Source organism: Hippopotamus amphibius, chromosome 7 (assembly GCF_030028045.1).
Source record: "Hippopotamus amphibius kiboko isolate mHipAmp2 chromosome 7, mHipAmp2.hap2, whole genome shotgun sequence".
Lineage (NCBI taxonomy): Eukaryota > Metazoa > Chordata > Mammalia > Artiodactyla > Hippopotamidae > Hippopotamus > Hippopotamus amphibius.
Genome location: NC_080192.1, coordinates 143,242,408 through 143,257,520, shown reverse-complemented (window position 1 = coordinate 143,257,520; position 15,113 = coordinate 143,242,408).

Here is a 15,113-nt window from a genome sequence, read left to right as displayed (position 1 = left end):
AGTTCAGAAGCTCTTTGAGAATCGTCTGCTCTGTGACAGTCACTGCGGGGGACAAGAGACAAGTAAGAAAACACAGCTGATCTCTGAGGTGTCACTGCAGTGATGTGGGGCGTGTGAGAGGACCCTCCCCCAACCCCTGCACAAGGGTCTGACACGGAACAGACCGCAGCTGGGTGTGAGGGCAACAGAGGGACCTGCACCTGCCTGAGGAGGACCCGGAAGTCCTTCCTGAAGAGGTAATTAGGCAACAGGCCGTACAGACCTCCCAGGAAACCGTGGGGAAGAGGCATCTCTGGGCCTGAGAACAGAGGTGCAAGAGCGAGAAAACACAGAGGCCAGCTGGGCGGCCACCCGTGCCTCCAGGATGGGGACCCGCAGAGGGGGCCCTGGGTACAGAAGTCCTGCTCTTTCTGTCAACTGTGGGCAGATGTGCGAGGCTTGGAGCAGAGGAATGGCAGGGTCCCAGTTTTGCTGGGAGAAAATGGCTCTGGCCTCATTTGTGTAGAATAGGCTGGCTGGGAGGTGACCAGACGCTCTCCAGAACCTGTAACCGGTACCCGCTGTGTCCTTATGTGGCCAACTGCCACCCTCCGTGCCAAATTGTCACTTATGTCAAATTCCACTTCCTCTTAACCTCAGGGCCATGGACGTCACCGTTCTGCTGCACACAGATGATGGCCAGCATCGAGACGACGACGTATAAGAGTTGCGCCTTGTGTTTTTGCTTGGTTGCAGCACGACGGTGGAAATCCTCATAACCGCCCTCAACCAGTTCCGAGTTCGGTGACCCTGCCGCTTGCTCGCCTAGGACGGGCGGCGTCCGCGCCTGCCATGCTGTTGTCCCCTGCTCCGCTCACAAACGTCCTGCTTTGGAGAATGAGTTATGTGGTGCCCCCAGTCCTGACACCACTGCTTGGAAAATCGAGGTTGGAGAGGGGCTGTGTCATGTGCATTTGCCCCCCGTGGGGCTCTGCCTGTGAGCTCTCTGAAGGGGAGCAGAGACTGGGCCCCATTCCAGTTTTTATTTCTCAGCATGCTGGATGGAGTGGACATTGAGTGCCAATTTCCCCTTCGCCCAAGAATCAGGTGAAAACCAAAGAAAAGGAGCTGTGTGTCCCCAATTCTTAGAAAGCCTCCTCCAACAATTGGGGTGGACTTATTGGAGGTGGCAAAACCACTCTGATGACTCCCCAGCACCCCTGCACCCCTTGCCCCCACCCCCTAGCAGCCTAGGGGAGAAGAGGAAGGGGCAGATCCGCCCCGGGGCGACCGTGCGCCTGGTGAGAACCCTCCCCTCCTCCCAGTTCTGAGAGCATCCCTGCTCCTGGGTGGACATCTGCTGAGGACACAGGGAGAAGAGAGCGGCTGAGACCTCTGTCCTCAGCTGTAACTTTAAAAACAGCACAAAGGGACCTTCGGGTTTCCTTTTGGGCAATAAGATTTTATGAGTCCATGAACATGACAAAGCAGGCCTGATAAAGCAATAGGCACCACACCAGGATTCCGGCAGCGTCCACCACTCCGGTCTCAGACTTTCACCTGGCGCTTCTGGCTCCTTTTCTTCCCCAACCAGACGCTCATGAACACTGCCCCACCCCCTGCCCCCAATCCAATCAGGAGTGCACGGCCAGCAGCCCGGCAGCCTAAGGCAGTAGCTGATGAGCCTTTAGCTGGAACTGACCGACCCTCACCTCCCTTTCTTCCAAAATCTGGTCCAGCCTGGTCACCAGTGGGTTTGTTGACACTTGGTTTGTTTTGGGTTTTTTTTTTTTTTGGTTTATTCAATTTTTTTCTATTTATTTATTTATTTACTGGCTGCATTGAGTCTTCATTGTTGCATGCGGGCTTCAGTAGTCGTAGCCAAGGGCTCAGTAGTTGTGGCTCGCAGGCTCTAGAGCTCAGGCTCAGTAGTTGTGGCACAAAGACTTAATTGCTCTGCGGCATGTGGGATCTTCCTGGGGCAGGGATCAAACCCGTGTCCCCTGCATTGGCAGGCGGATTCTTAACCACTGTGCCACCAGGAAAGTCCCTGTTGACACTTGGTTTTAAGCCATGAGTGACAAACTCTCTCTTCTAAGCGTGCCTTCAGGACACGGGGGTCCTCCTCCGGTGGCTTTGGCTGCTTCTGTTGAAACCTGAGTGCACGGAGGACAAGGGAGGCTGCCAGAGGGGCTGCACAGGACCCGCACACCTTCCCTCCCTGGCCCAGGGGCTCTCATACTTGGCGAGCGTCAGAATCTGCCAGGGGCCCTTGTCAGCACAGACCTCTGGCCCCTGCCCTAGGCCTTCTGACTCATTGGTCTGGGGTGAGGTCCTAGAATTTGCATCCCTGATGCTTCCAGTGGTGCCCATGTCAAGGGCCACACTTTGAGAGCCGCGGCCCTAGCGCCCTAGTGAGACGGGGGCAGTTCTGGCCCTGGACACCAGTCCACCCGCCAGGTCTGTGATGAGAACTCCCCGCCAGGGCCACCAGCCACCGCAGTCCCTCTGCTGAAGAGCTCACGGGACCTGGCCAGGAAGCAGGCCAGCCCAGCGCTGGGGGCTCTGAGGGCGAGGCTCTGGGGAGGGGGCCCAGGTGAGCCAGGGAAGATTCTAGGGGAGGTGACACTTGAGACTGAGGGACAAAGAAGGGCCAGGCATGGATGGGGGGATGACGGGCGCCCCAGAGAGCAGGACGGATATGAGCAAACCCCCACCCAGCACAGGAGAGAACTCCGTCTCCCGGGAGCAGCCAGCAGGTCAGGCAGGAGCTCAGGCTGGACAGTGGGCTGGGCGTGACCCTCTGGGCCTGCAGGACAGCTGGAGCCTGGACATCACCCAGAAAGCAGGCGCAGTTGCTGGGAGGGGCCAGAGGGGAGGCCTGATGTCTGGTCCTGGACACCCCAGGCAGCTGTGACTTCCCAGAGGTAACAGCCCTCGGAGGGGCCGGGGCCAGAGATCTGGGGACCCGGGATTGAGGCGGGGTGTGTTTGGGGTGGGAGTAGCTCAGGCTGCTACCACAACACACCACAGATTGGGTGGTTTAAATGACAAACATTTATTTCTCACCGTTCTGGAGGCTGGACGTCCAAGATCATGACGTCGGCAGAGGCAGTGTCTGGGGAGAGCCGTCTGCCCTCTGCAGGGTTGCAGCCGCGCCTCACATTGGGGGTGGGGGTGGGGTGGGGGGTGGAGTGGAGAGCAGGCTGCCTGGCATCTCCTTTTGTAAGGACACTGATCCCATCATGAGGGCCCCACCCTCGTGACCGCAGCTAATCCTGATCACCTCCCAAAGGCTCCACCTCCAAACACCGTCACACTGGGGTTCGGGCTTCAGTGTATGAATTTGGGTGAGGGGATCCCAACATTCAGTCCATAGCCGGGGGGATGAGGCGGAAATCAGAGCTGGCATTAACTCAGATTTCCAAAGGGCTTTATATAGGAAAAACAAACCAGCACTGTAGAAGAAAAATTGGGACATCTTTGAGAAGTACTGTGCTATCTTCTCTCTACTCTGGTACACAGCAGGTCACCTCTAAATACAACTTTCTTTCCAGAAGCAAACTCAAAGGAGGTACTGTCAGTTAAAAATTAAACAACAGAATGAAACTCAGACCATGTGAGTGTCATGCTTTTTTAAAAAGCAATCAATTACTGATTTTCTCTTGCTCCCGACAGGATCAAAAAACATTTGGTAGCATTCCCCAAAGGTCAAAATCCATTCGTAAATGGTTACACAGTCCATGCTTAGCTGCAAATGTCCTGTCCTTCCGTGTTGGCCCTGTGTTCTTTTCCTTCGCCCTGGGGCTCCTTGCTCAGCAAATACTTTTCAGTTCACACTTGGGCCTTCTCACTGCCCCCATTCCCACTGATTTGGGGGCAACTGGAGACACTGATCTCGTGTTAAAATAAGAATCAGTGAGTGGACTTTGAAGTAGAGAATTTTTCTTTTTTTTTAAATAGAAGTATAGTTGATTTACAATATTGTGTTAGTTTCAGGTGTACAGCAGAGGGATTCAGTTATACTATATGTATGTATGTGTATATATGTATGTAGGTAGGTAGGTATATATATATATATGTATGTATAGTATATGTATATATTTTTTTTCAGTTTCTTTTCCCTTATAGGTTATTACAAAATGTTGAGTATAGTCCCCTGTGCTATACAGTAGGTCCTTGCTGGTTATCTATTTTTTTTAAGTTTATTTACTTATTTATTGGCTGCATCGGGTCTTCGTTGCTGCACACGGGCTTTCTCTAGCTGTGGTGAGAGGGGGCTACTCTTCATTGTGGTGCACGGTTTCCTCACTGCGGTGGCTTCTCTTGTTGCGGAGCACGGGCTCCAGGCGCATGGGCTTCAGTAGTTGTGACACATGGGCTCAATCGTTGTGGCTCAGGGACTTCGTTGCTCCACAGCATGTGGGATCTTCCTGGAGCAGGGATCAAACCCGTGTCCCCTGCATTGGCAGGCGGATTCTTACCCACTGTGCCACCAGGGACACCTTGGTTATCTATGTTATATATAGTCGTGTGTATCTGTTCATCCCAAACTCCTAATTTATCTCTTCCCCCTTTCCCTTAGAGGATTTTTCATTGCAGCCAACATTTCAAGTGCATCGTCATCCATCCCTTCCCGTGCCCTGTGCCACACACCGCTGTAGGTGTCGGGGTACGGGTGAAAGGATGAACCAGGCCCTGCTCTCAGGGAGGTTATTCCATGAGAACACTCCCAGGGCATGAGCTACCATTCAGAGAACCAACACAGGTCGGCAGGAGAAAGGATGGTTGCCTGAGAGCCACCTGACCCACCTGCTCAGGGATTAGCCCTGAGCCCACGGCTGACCCCTCAAGGCCACCCCCTCAGGACGGGCTGGACATCCTACAGACCCACTCCACGCCAACCTCAAGTTCTCATTTCTCACTCCCAGAAACATCAAACATTCAGCACAGAGTTAAGACATTAAAACAAAACAACACACACACACACACAAACTTTTCCAGTCTTCAAGCTCTACTTTATGACCTAAAAAGCAAAATCTTTCTAAAGCATAACAAGATACTTCAGATAAAGAAAACACCAGACTCTAAAAGGCGAGGAATCCAGTGTATGTTCTGTGTCACGTGAGCACCAAATACCGAGAAACCATCCCAGGACGAGGAGGCCGGCCCAAACCAGCTGCTTCAAAGAAGCTGTTCTTTAACCAAAGGCTTAACACAATGACCCTAGAAATGCAGAGGGGAAACAGTCCGAGAGCTGGCGCTGGCTCTCCAAGGAGAGATGCCAGAAGGGCCCTCTCGGCAGGATTCACGGCATCAAAATCCCATCTGTAGAGACTGCCAAGTGTCAGCGGCTGTGATGGCCTCTTTAAAGAGCCGTGCTTTCACACCACTGAGAAAGAAAAAGGCATAAAAAGAAGCTAAAGATTCACTAAGCTTAAAAATTTGGAATAAAGGGTACCTTTCCCCATAGGAAATAAAGCTGGTACAGCCCTGGTGGCAGTTGCATCAAACCACGTGCGCTGTTTCCTTCGTGGTCAACAGTTTTCTTGTCCCAGCGAGGAGGAGACACCACCATCGGGCCCTCTCCACGTGGACACTCAGGTGTTATCTCTCCTTCCTCCCCCGCCCACCTTCAGCCAACAGCCCTGCACTTGGGCCCCAGCGGGAACATGCTTTCTCAGCTTGCCCTCTGCATCCTTGACCAGATCTCACCAGTGTGGGTGTGAGGAAATCTGGGCCTTTTTTTTTTTTCCTGGTGTGTTTAATTTACAGTGATTTTGCTAAGCAGTGTGAATGTTTACCATATGCTGGCTGTGTGGCAGAATATTCTGGTTCCCCTAAAAAGCCATGTTGCTGAGTCATGCTGAGTCACTTGCCCCGAGAAATCTGGGGTGGGGGGGAGGGCATCCAAAGGCAGCCTGGGGCCCTGACTGGCCCTCCTCTGAGGGTCGGGGGAGTGGACAGCAGAGCTGGAAGGGTCGGGCCAAGATTCCACAAGCGGCCAAAGCACCGCGGCTCTCACCAAACAGCGAAGTCCTGTAAATACTGAATTTCTAGAACTTTGCCTACAGAAGAGAGTAGCTGAGATGAAGCCAGAGCAATCAAAGCCGAGTAAAGACACTCATAGACAGAAATAGTGTGAAATAAAAGAACAAAAAGCAGAACTTGATCACTAGCAGAATACAAAGATTGCTTACATTGGGTTTTCTTAAAATTTGTCCTTTGGCCTCTCCAACATTGTAGAGTGACTTTTTCACTCAAAAGTCAATGAACGAATTGATTTTGATTATGAGTAATTGTGTTTTTAAATGGAACATGGGTACGTTTGAGTAGTTATTTCCTACAGTTCCTTCAATGTCTCCAAAAGTCAGACCCTTGGTGGGATGTCACCTTATGGCCATGGGAATCATCTTACCTAATCTGCAGGTTCTGTAGTCATCTTTCCACCTCTGCTGAGAAGCTGGGGATCCCAGGAGTGTATCTTAAAACATGATGCCAGGATTGCCCAGGAACCTTGTGAAAAAAATGTAAACTGCTCAGCCCTATTCCTCACCCTACCCTCAGATTCCTATAAGATATGTAAAAGTGTGTGTGTGTGGGGGGGGGGGGGGTCTACAAACCCATACATTCCAGAAGCTTCCAGATCATTCCAGTTGGGGTTTCCCTGGCTCTGCTTTCAAGAACAAAACAGCAAAGTCCCATCACTGACTAGATGACCCCCAATTTCTGAGCAGACATGGAAATGCTGCTTATGGGTTTTTCTTACTCTCTTCCAGTTGAGAATAACTTTCCTCACCATTTTTCCCATACTTGACTGAAAGATGCAGAGAAAGTGTATCCATCACCCCTGGCTTTACTCCCTAATCCTGGCACTCAGTGGCTCTGATGACCTTAGACTTGTTACTTAACCTCTCTGAGTTTCACCTTCTGACTCACACTAAAATAGAGCCCCTAAAGCTTCCCTTGGGTTGTTGCTGGGATCAGGTACACACCCTTGTGCAGGTTTAATGAGTGTGCGGCCTTCTCCTCCTTTACTGTACTCAACTTCCAGCCATGTAAGCAAAGAGACTGCTTCCTTCAAGTCTCCGAGCGAATGTCACCTTCTCCATGCAGCCCACCAGGACCACCCTATTTGAAACCATTACTCTTGTGCCTTGCTGCCAGCACTGCTCATTCCCACCTCTGCTTTACTGCCAGCCTTCATCATCTTGTTACAACCTCTGTGATTTACTCACCAATTTCGTTTCTTTGTCTTTCCCCTCTAGAATGCAGAATCTGGTGGTCAAAATTTTCATCAGTTTGTTCACTGATGATTCCTAAGTTCCTAGAAGAGTGCCTAGTACATAGTAGGTGTTCAGTAAATGATGGGTGGATGGATGGATGGATGGATGGATGGATGGATGGATGGATAGAAGGGTGGATGGGTGGGTAGATGGATGATGGATAGATGGATGGATGGAAAGGTGGATGATGGATGGATGGATGGATGGACAGAAGGGTGGATGGGTGGATGGATGGATGGATGAGTGGATGGAAGGGTGGATGGATGGTGGGTGGATGGATGGCACTCTATTTCATCTGTGCCACCACTCACACTGACTGCATGTCTGAGCTTGGAAAACCTGTCTTCTTTTCCAACTCAGGTAAGATCTGATTACTTACAAGCCGGTGACTTCCCTCTTTCAAACCAACTTTGTTGTTTTACTACTGACATGTTTTTGCCAGATCTGTTTGCATGCTCATTAACTCATGTAAACATTAATAAAGAGAACTATGAAAACCGCTTCCTACATGTTTCCTCTTCCAGGCATAATCATGTGAACACGCTTCCAACTGACAATCACTCCCTGGGAAGACACCAACTCCTAGATTCTTACATCTCCCCTCCCACCCCCAGTCTGTCCTGCCCTTTCCCTGCCTCACATACCACCGGCCACGGCCACGGTGCTGGGACTCAAGGCAGGCTCCCTCCAAGTGCTCAGGCGCTCCCCACGGGGTGCGCTGCTCCAAGGACCACCCGCGCTCGGGGCTCTTCCAGCCTCAGCATCGTTCTGTCAATCACATTGATGGCAGCACGGGCTTTTGTTCCTGTCTGCAATCATCAGCCCATAAGGGAACCCTAAGACACTGGGAGGATGGTTAAGAATATTTTATTTCAAAACGTTATGTTTCAAACTCTTGTAAAATATCCTTTTTTAAAGCAAGCATTTCTCTGGAAGATAATTAAATGGATTTGATACACTTTCAGAAAGGCTTCGGAAGTAACTCACGGTGGAGAGCCCTGAGAGTAACTCAGGGTCCAGATTCTGGCTGTGTCCCCTGGCTGTGCTGACAGGACGGGTGACGGGGCAGTCTCCTGGCAGGTGAGACAGGAGCGCGAGCTGACCCCACCCTGAGGGTCTTGTAGGGTTTAGGGAGATCGGGCTGTGAAAGGGCTTATGCCAGGCCTGCGCTGGAGTGAGGGGACCTGCAGGATGCCGACCACCACATCAGGGTGAGGGCCTGGAGGGTGGGAGTCCCAACCCAGCACTTCCCAGCCTCTGTGGTCTCAGCCAAGGGACTCCCGGCCCCGGCCTGGCGTCTATGAGGTGGGACTAACAGCCCCACTGCGGATGGCACCCAGCACATCCCAGGCCCGCGTCCCACACAGGCCCTCACCCACTCCCTTTCCACAGGCACTCCCACCCCCCGTGGAACAGAGACAGGACGGGCGCCCAGGGGTTTGGGCCTGACCCCACCTGACACCTGGCTCACCTCTGCACTCGGTGCTTCCTCTGCAAAATGGGGAGGACAGTCCTGCCCTGTTGGTCAAGGTGAGAGTCAGAGAGGACAGTGCTTTGAAGTCTACCCTGTGATTCAAATGCCGAGAGTTGCTCTGAAAAGATGCTATTTTAGGGTTGAAAGCAGGCGAGCTCACGCACCCGTGCTCCTGGCTCCTTCCACAGCCCCAGGGGCCTGTCATCGGCACGGGTCGCAGGCCTTGCTGTGCAGAGTCACTGGTGGCTCTGGTTCCCCCAGGTTCTGCCTCAGTGAGTCTGGACGGAGGCTGGGTCTGCCCGCCTCGGAGCACCCCAGCTACAGTTGTCATGCTGCACTCTGCAGCGTAAGGGTCAGAGTTGAAATGTTCCTGCCAGGTATGATGTGAGCCTCTTTGCACAGGTGGAAGAGCCAGGAACCCTGGGCTCACAGTGACTCACTGAAGGCAGCCGTGACCAGGGCGAGATGCTCACGGAGCAAAAGGAAATAAAGGGCAGGGTGGCAGCCCCCCTCAGGGCCAAGGGCTCAGGTTCCGGAGTCAGTGGTGGGATCCCTCAGCTGCCGCCTCCTCCCCCCCCCCTCCCCCATCCCTCCTCCAGACACAAGGACAGCAGCAACCACAGACCCTAAACGCTTTACCATAAGCCTTTCGCTTTTCTGAGTTTCTACAGCGGCTCTTCTCCGGGAAAGCGAGGCTCAGGACTTCAAAGCAGGACTTCCTGAACTGTAACCGCGCCAGCCCACTCCTGACTCCTATCTCAGGACCAGAAATGGCCCGGGACGGCGTCGCGGGAAGATGCGCTGCAGCTTTCTAGCAGCCGCCAACAGCCACTGCCTGGGGGCTCCCAGCCCCTTTCTCGGTACTCAAGCTTGGAGTTCTCACGCCGACAGGGTCCTCCTGGGGTAAAGAGCATCCCAGGGGCCCCTGGGAGTCGAACCCTCTCCAGGGCCCGCAGTCAGTCAGGCCATTTATCCTACTTGGTTTGCGTTCAAAACATATAGTCATCCCATATGGTTATAAATGGGAAAGTTAGTAGGGAAAGTTAGTAGGGATTCTAGTTGGGATAAAGAGCCTGCCTCAATCAGCAAGCCTGATGGTGCTACACTTAAAATCATGACATGTAAAGAAAAATGCCAAAATCACCTGAAAATCTGGAGGCTGAGAAGTGAGGAGATGTTTCTATGATACGGTTTCTGGAAAGTCTGGAGGCACCAGATGCTCTTACTCCCTCACCAGGGAGGCTGGGGTTCCACACGTGGCCACTTCTGCCCCCACTCAGCTCTCCCATCCTCTCCAGGGCCCCGTGTCAGTCAGGCCATTTATCCTGTTTGGTTTGGGTGCATACGGTTATAAATCCTATCCCTTAAGGGAAAGTTAGTAGGGATTCTGACTGGTTAAAAACAGACCCACATCCCTGGTTCAAATCCGGGTGCCCCCCCTCCAAAAAAAAAGAAAAACAGACCCACACTATATACCTCATTATATACTAGACACCACAATGTCAAAAGAAACCATGCATTTATTCCAATTAAGGCATTTTTGTGGGACGTGGAGACATGTTTATTTTGTGCATTATAAATCCTTTGCTGTTGTAGAATTTTCAGGGGGAGAAAACCAAAATAAGTCATCAATGATTACAACTGCACGTGTAAGCTTACACTTAGAAACTCTGGTTCACCATGGCCCTCCATCTCTAGTCTCTCTGTTGGTGGCCATTAAGTCATCGGTGTAAGAAACTACCTCATAGTTTAGCGGCTCAGACCATACTTTCTTCTCTCACAGTCCTATTGCTTGGATTCAAAAGCTCTCAGGTGAATGTGGTCAGTTGGTGGTTGGGGTGAGGTCACCTTAAGGCTTTTCTAGGCTGGACATCCAAGGTGTCTCCTTAACTCACAGTGCGGTGCTTAACTGGGATGACTGGGGGACTGTGGCCGGCCCCTCCCTCCCTTAGCTCTTTCCATGTGGCCTCCTCATGCAGTGAGCTTGGACTTCCTCACAGCATGGTGGAATCCAAGAGGCCCAGATTTCTTCCATGGAGATGGTGAGAGAAAAGCCAAGAAACCAAAACGGAAACTAAAAGGCTTCTTTGACCCTGATCTGGGGAGTCACACAGCAGCACGTCCACTGTGTTCTGCTGGGTGCGTGGGGCCTGGCCAGGTCCGGTCTGGGAAGGATGGCACACAGCGTGAATTCTGGGAAGCGTGGTTCATCAGGGCACATCTTGTGAGAGTAGTGACCTCAAAAACTACCAGAGACCTGTAGGCCAAGGTGAAGGGCAAGCTACATAAATTTCAGGGCCCACTGCAAAGTGAAAATGCAGCCCCCCTCCAATTCAAAAGGCAGAAGAAAGGATCCTTCCTTCTTTCCACGGTCTCTCTCTACTTGTCATCGTGGCTTTTTATGTGTGATTTAACGGCACACTCTCCTGGTCACAAGAATACGTAGGTAAATAAAGACACAGGTGCCCAGAGCCCTGGTCGTCAGCTCAGCATGCGAGGTGTGCTCTCCCACTCAGGACACTTCCAGCTCCCAGTCCAGGCCCTCGCAGGGGACAGAGGCGCAGCGGTGGATGGGCAAGGGGCAGGGAGCAGGTGGCAACATCCCAGGGAGGCAGGGAGGTGGGACCACATGTGGTCCAGACTGCCAGCCTCCAGGACATGCTCTTTTGTACCATCAGATGTCACTCACAGAACACGAATGAAAAATACAATTATGAAGAATCTCAAGAGTCTTAACCTGAAGGGCATTAAACCCCAAGCATGGGGCCCCTCTGAGCTAAGTGCCCAGGTGACAGGCCCATAGAGCTGAACCTGCCAAGGAGTAATGAGAGAGGAGGGACAGGTGGTAGCACTGGCAGCAGGACCCCTGTCATGGGAAGGGGAAAGCCCTCTACAGCTCCCCCAGCTAGCCAGGCCGCAAAAGGCACCCGTGGAACGAATGAGACTCCGTCAAAAAGAATTCTAAGCAACCCTTCCAGCCAAGGCTGAGGACAATACTCACCTAGGCCAGGGACTCTACAACCATCAGACCTAATGGTGCCTCTACCCACCTGCTGTCAGGGCCAGGCTGGGCCTGATGAAACAACAGGTAAATGGTGTTTTTAAAATCCATGACTTGATAAAATAAGGTACATGGGAAAGTACTTTGCAAATCCAAACAATAAAGAAATATGAATAGTTTTCTTTAAACAGATACCACTGCTCCATGTTTTCTATTTTATGTGCTGATCGACATATAGGAACTTCTAGTTCCAGATAAGATGGAGTAGATGTACTTCTCCCTGTTCCTCCTGCCCAGGAGAGCTAAAAACTCGACGTCAAAGACTCCGAGAGGTGGAGAGAAGGGCAGACTGGCTGGTGAGTGTGGGGCCCAAGGAAGGACATGGTGATGTTTTCCCTGGGTTTTCTGTGTGCCTCTTATATCCTGGACCAGGAAGCAGGCACCCAGAAACACCAATGGACGAGGACCAAAAGGAAAACTAAGAAAAGCCTGTTCTCTCAAGCAACGGACCAGGAACGAGGCAGCCTGGTAAGACAGAAAACGTCTAGATGATAACTATACTACTCTCAACAAGCACCACAGATACAACTGTGGCACCATCTCCAGCACCATCAGCAAAGGCTGAGTGGAGAGCCGACACGTCCACCCTCACCCTGCTGTCACGAGGCGCCCCCATCTCAGCCTCCCTCTGCAATAGGGTGGGGTCACAGATGGCAGGGTGAGCAGAGGCCTCAGCCTTGCCAGTCAGCATGGAGCTCCCTCATTAGCATCAACAGGGATCACGTGGGAGCCGGGACTTTCACCCCCACCCAGCAGTAACCGGGCACCGTGCCCCCTCCCCACAGGGTGGTCTTAGAGAAGGCTGAGTGAGAAGCTGGGGCATTCACTCCCTTCCAGAGGGTAGGTAGAGGAGAAGGCACCTCCTCCCCTCCCAGCCAGGGGGATGTCAACAGAGACCTGCTCGAAAGAAGATGTAAGTAAGATCCAGAGTCTCATAACACCCAAAAAGTCCACGTTTCAATCCAAAATTACTCACCATACCAAGAACCAGGAGAAGCTCAACTTGAATGAGACAACAGTTGACATGAAGTTGGAATTAACTAGTAAGGATTTCAGAGCAACCACCAAAAAAGCCTTTCAATGAGCAATTACAAATATGCTCCAAAAACGAAACAAAACAAAAAAATAGAAAATCTCAGTAAAGAAATAGATGATATATAGAGAAGAACCAAATGAAAAATTCAGAACTGAAAAATACAATAGCCAAAGCCAAAAACTCACGGGATGGGTTCAAAACCAAAATGGAGAGGACAGGGGAAAAAAAATCAGTGAACTTCAAGATAGAGAAATGGAAATTATCCAATTTGAACAACAGAGAGAAAGTAGACAAAAAAAAAAAAAAGAAGAAAAAGGACATGGCCTCATAGACCTGTGGAACTATAGCAAAAGATCTGACATTCTTGTCATCAGGGCCCCAGAAGGAGAGGAGAAAGAATGAGGGGCTAAAAAACTACATGAAGAATAACAAAGGGAGTCCAACTCGAGGATCGAAGATGCCTTAGAGGACTGGGGCAGGGAGGGTGGGGGGGACTCGAGGGGGGGGGGGCGTCAAGGAAGGGAGGGAATATGGGGATATGTGTATAAAAAGAGTTGATTGAACCTGGTGTACCCCCCCCCAAAAAAAATAATAAATAAATAAATAAATAAATAAATAAAAAAGTACATGAAGAAATAATGGCTGAAAATTTTCCTAATTTGGCAAAAGACTTAAACCTACAGAGTCAAGAAGCTGAGAGACCCTCAAATTGGAAAAACAAAGAAATCCATGTCAAGATACATCATGGACAAATTTCTGAAAACTGAAGATAAAAAGAGCCAGGAGAAACAGCACCTCATCTACAGAGGAAAAAGCAACTTGAAAAGCAGCAGATTTCTCAGCAGGAACCACGGAGGCCAGAAGGAAGTGGCACAACATGTCAAGTGCTGAAAGAACTCTAGCCCAGAAGTCTAGGTCCAGCAAAAACGTTCTCCAGGAATCGAGAGGATCACAAGCCCTTCTCAGATGCAGGAAAACTAAGAAAACTTGTCACCAGAAGACTTACCCTTAAAGAATGTCTAAAGGATGCCCTTGAAAAAGAAAGGAAATGATCAAAGAAAGAATACTGGAATATCAGAAAGGAAGAATAAACAAGGGAGAATGTAAAAACGGGGGTGAATATAATAAACTTCGCTTGTCCTCTTGGGTTGTGTACAAACAAATGTATGGGTCCTCAAGAGGTCCAAGACGGCTCCTTCTCACCAGCAGGCAAACCGCACCAACCGCAGGACTGATATAAGAGGCCGGCTGCTTACCTGAAGCTTCTCAGAGTGTGGTGAGAAGCTCCACCCGCATCAGTGTCTCAGGTTGTTTGCTGCGCTGCTCACCAAACCCAGTTAATCAGAATTTCTAGCGATACGCCCCAGGACTCTGCCTGTAAAGGTGATGGTTACATACACTAAAGTGTAAAGTCCTCAGACCTGAGCTGAACTTTTGTTAATAAAGAGTCAGGCTCAGTCACTCAGTGTTCATTTCTGAGGAAGGTGAGAATAAAGTGTTTCCCCTGCAGGACTGGAACAAATTTCAGGGTAAGAAACTAATCAATATCCCACCTGGGGTCAAGGTCACACACCTCTGGACCACGACAGGGTGCTGTTCTAGGGAGTATTGGCTCACAGAAGGATCTGTTATTCTTCTGTGTCTCAGTTTCTCCCTCTGTAGAACGGGGACAGCATCTGTCTTTCCTAACTCATGGAGTCAAGGTGGAGAGCAAAACAAGTGAGCTGAGACAGGCCTGTAAATGATTATTCTTACCCAATGTGAGTGATTAACCTCCCCTTAAAGAGGGCCATCGCCTTGCCCTTTTTTCTTTGAAATGGAATGTCTCTGTGCTCTTCACAAAGACTCCAGGAAAGGCGGAGACGGTTGAGGTAAAACGTACCACTTAATTCAACCGGCCTGTCCTCCAGGGTCCTGCTGATGGGCAGCCCCATCACTGCAACGTGTGAGGGCTCCGGCATCAGCGGCGCTGGGAAGACAGCAGGATCCCGGCTGAGCTGAGGATGGGTGCCCAGGCACTGCCCCTCCAGGAGGCCCCGCAGGTCCCGGCTGCGGGCTGGGTCTCCAGCACTCACCTCCCTGAAAATGCAGCCCTAGGTCCTGTCACCTCCCGCAGACCGGGGTAGCAGTGACATGTGACAGGGGTCAGGGGTCTTGCAGAACCCACCTGCTATTTCCAACTGGGGAGAAGGAATATTGTAAATTGTCATTTTTAGGGGAGCAGGAGAGTAGAATCTGGGAGTGAAATCCTCAAAGACGTGGGTTTGGGGATGGGGG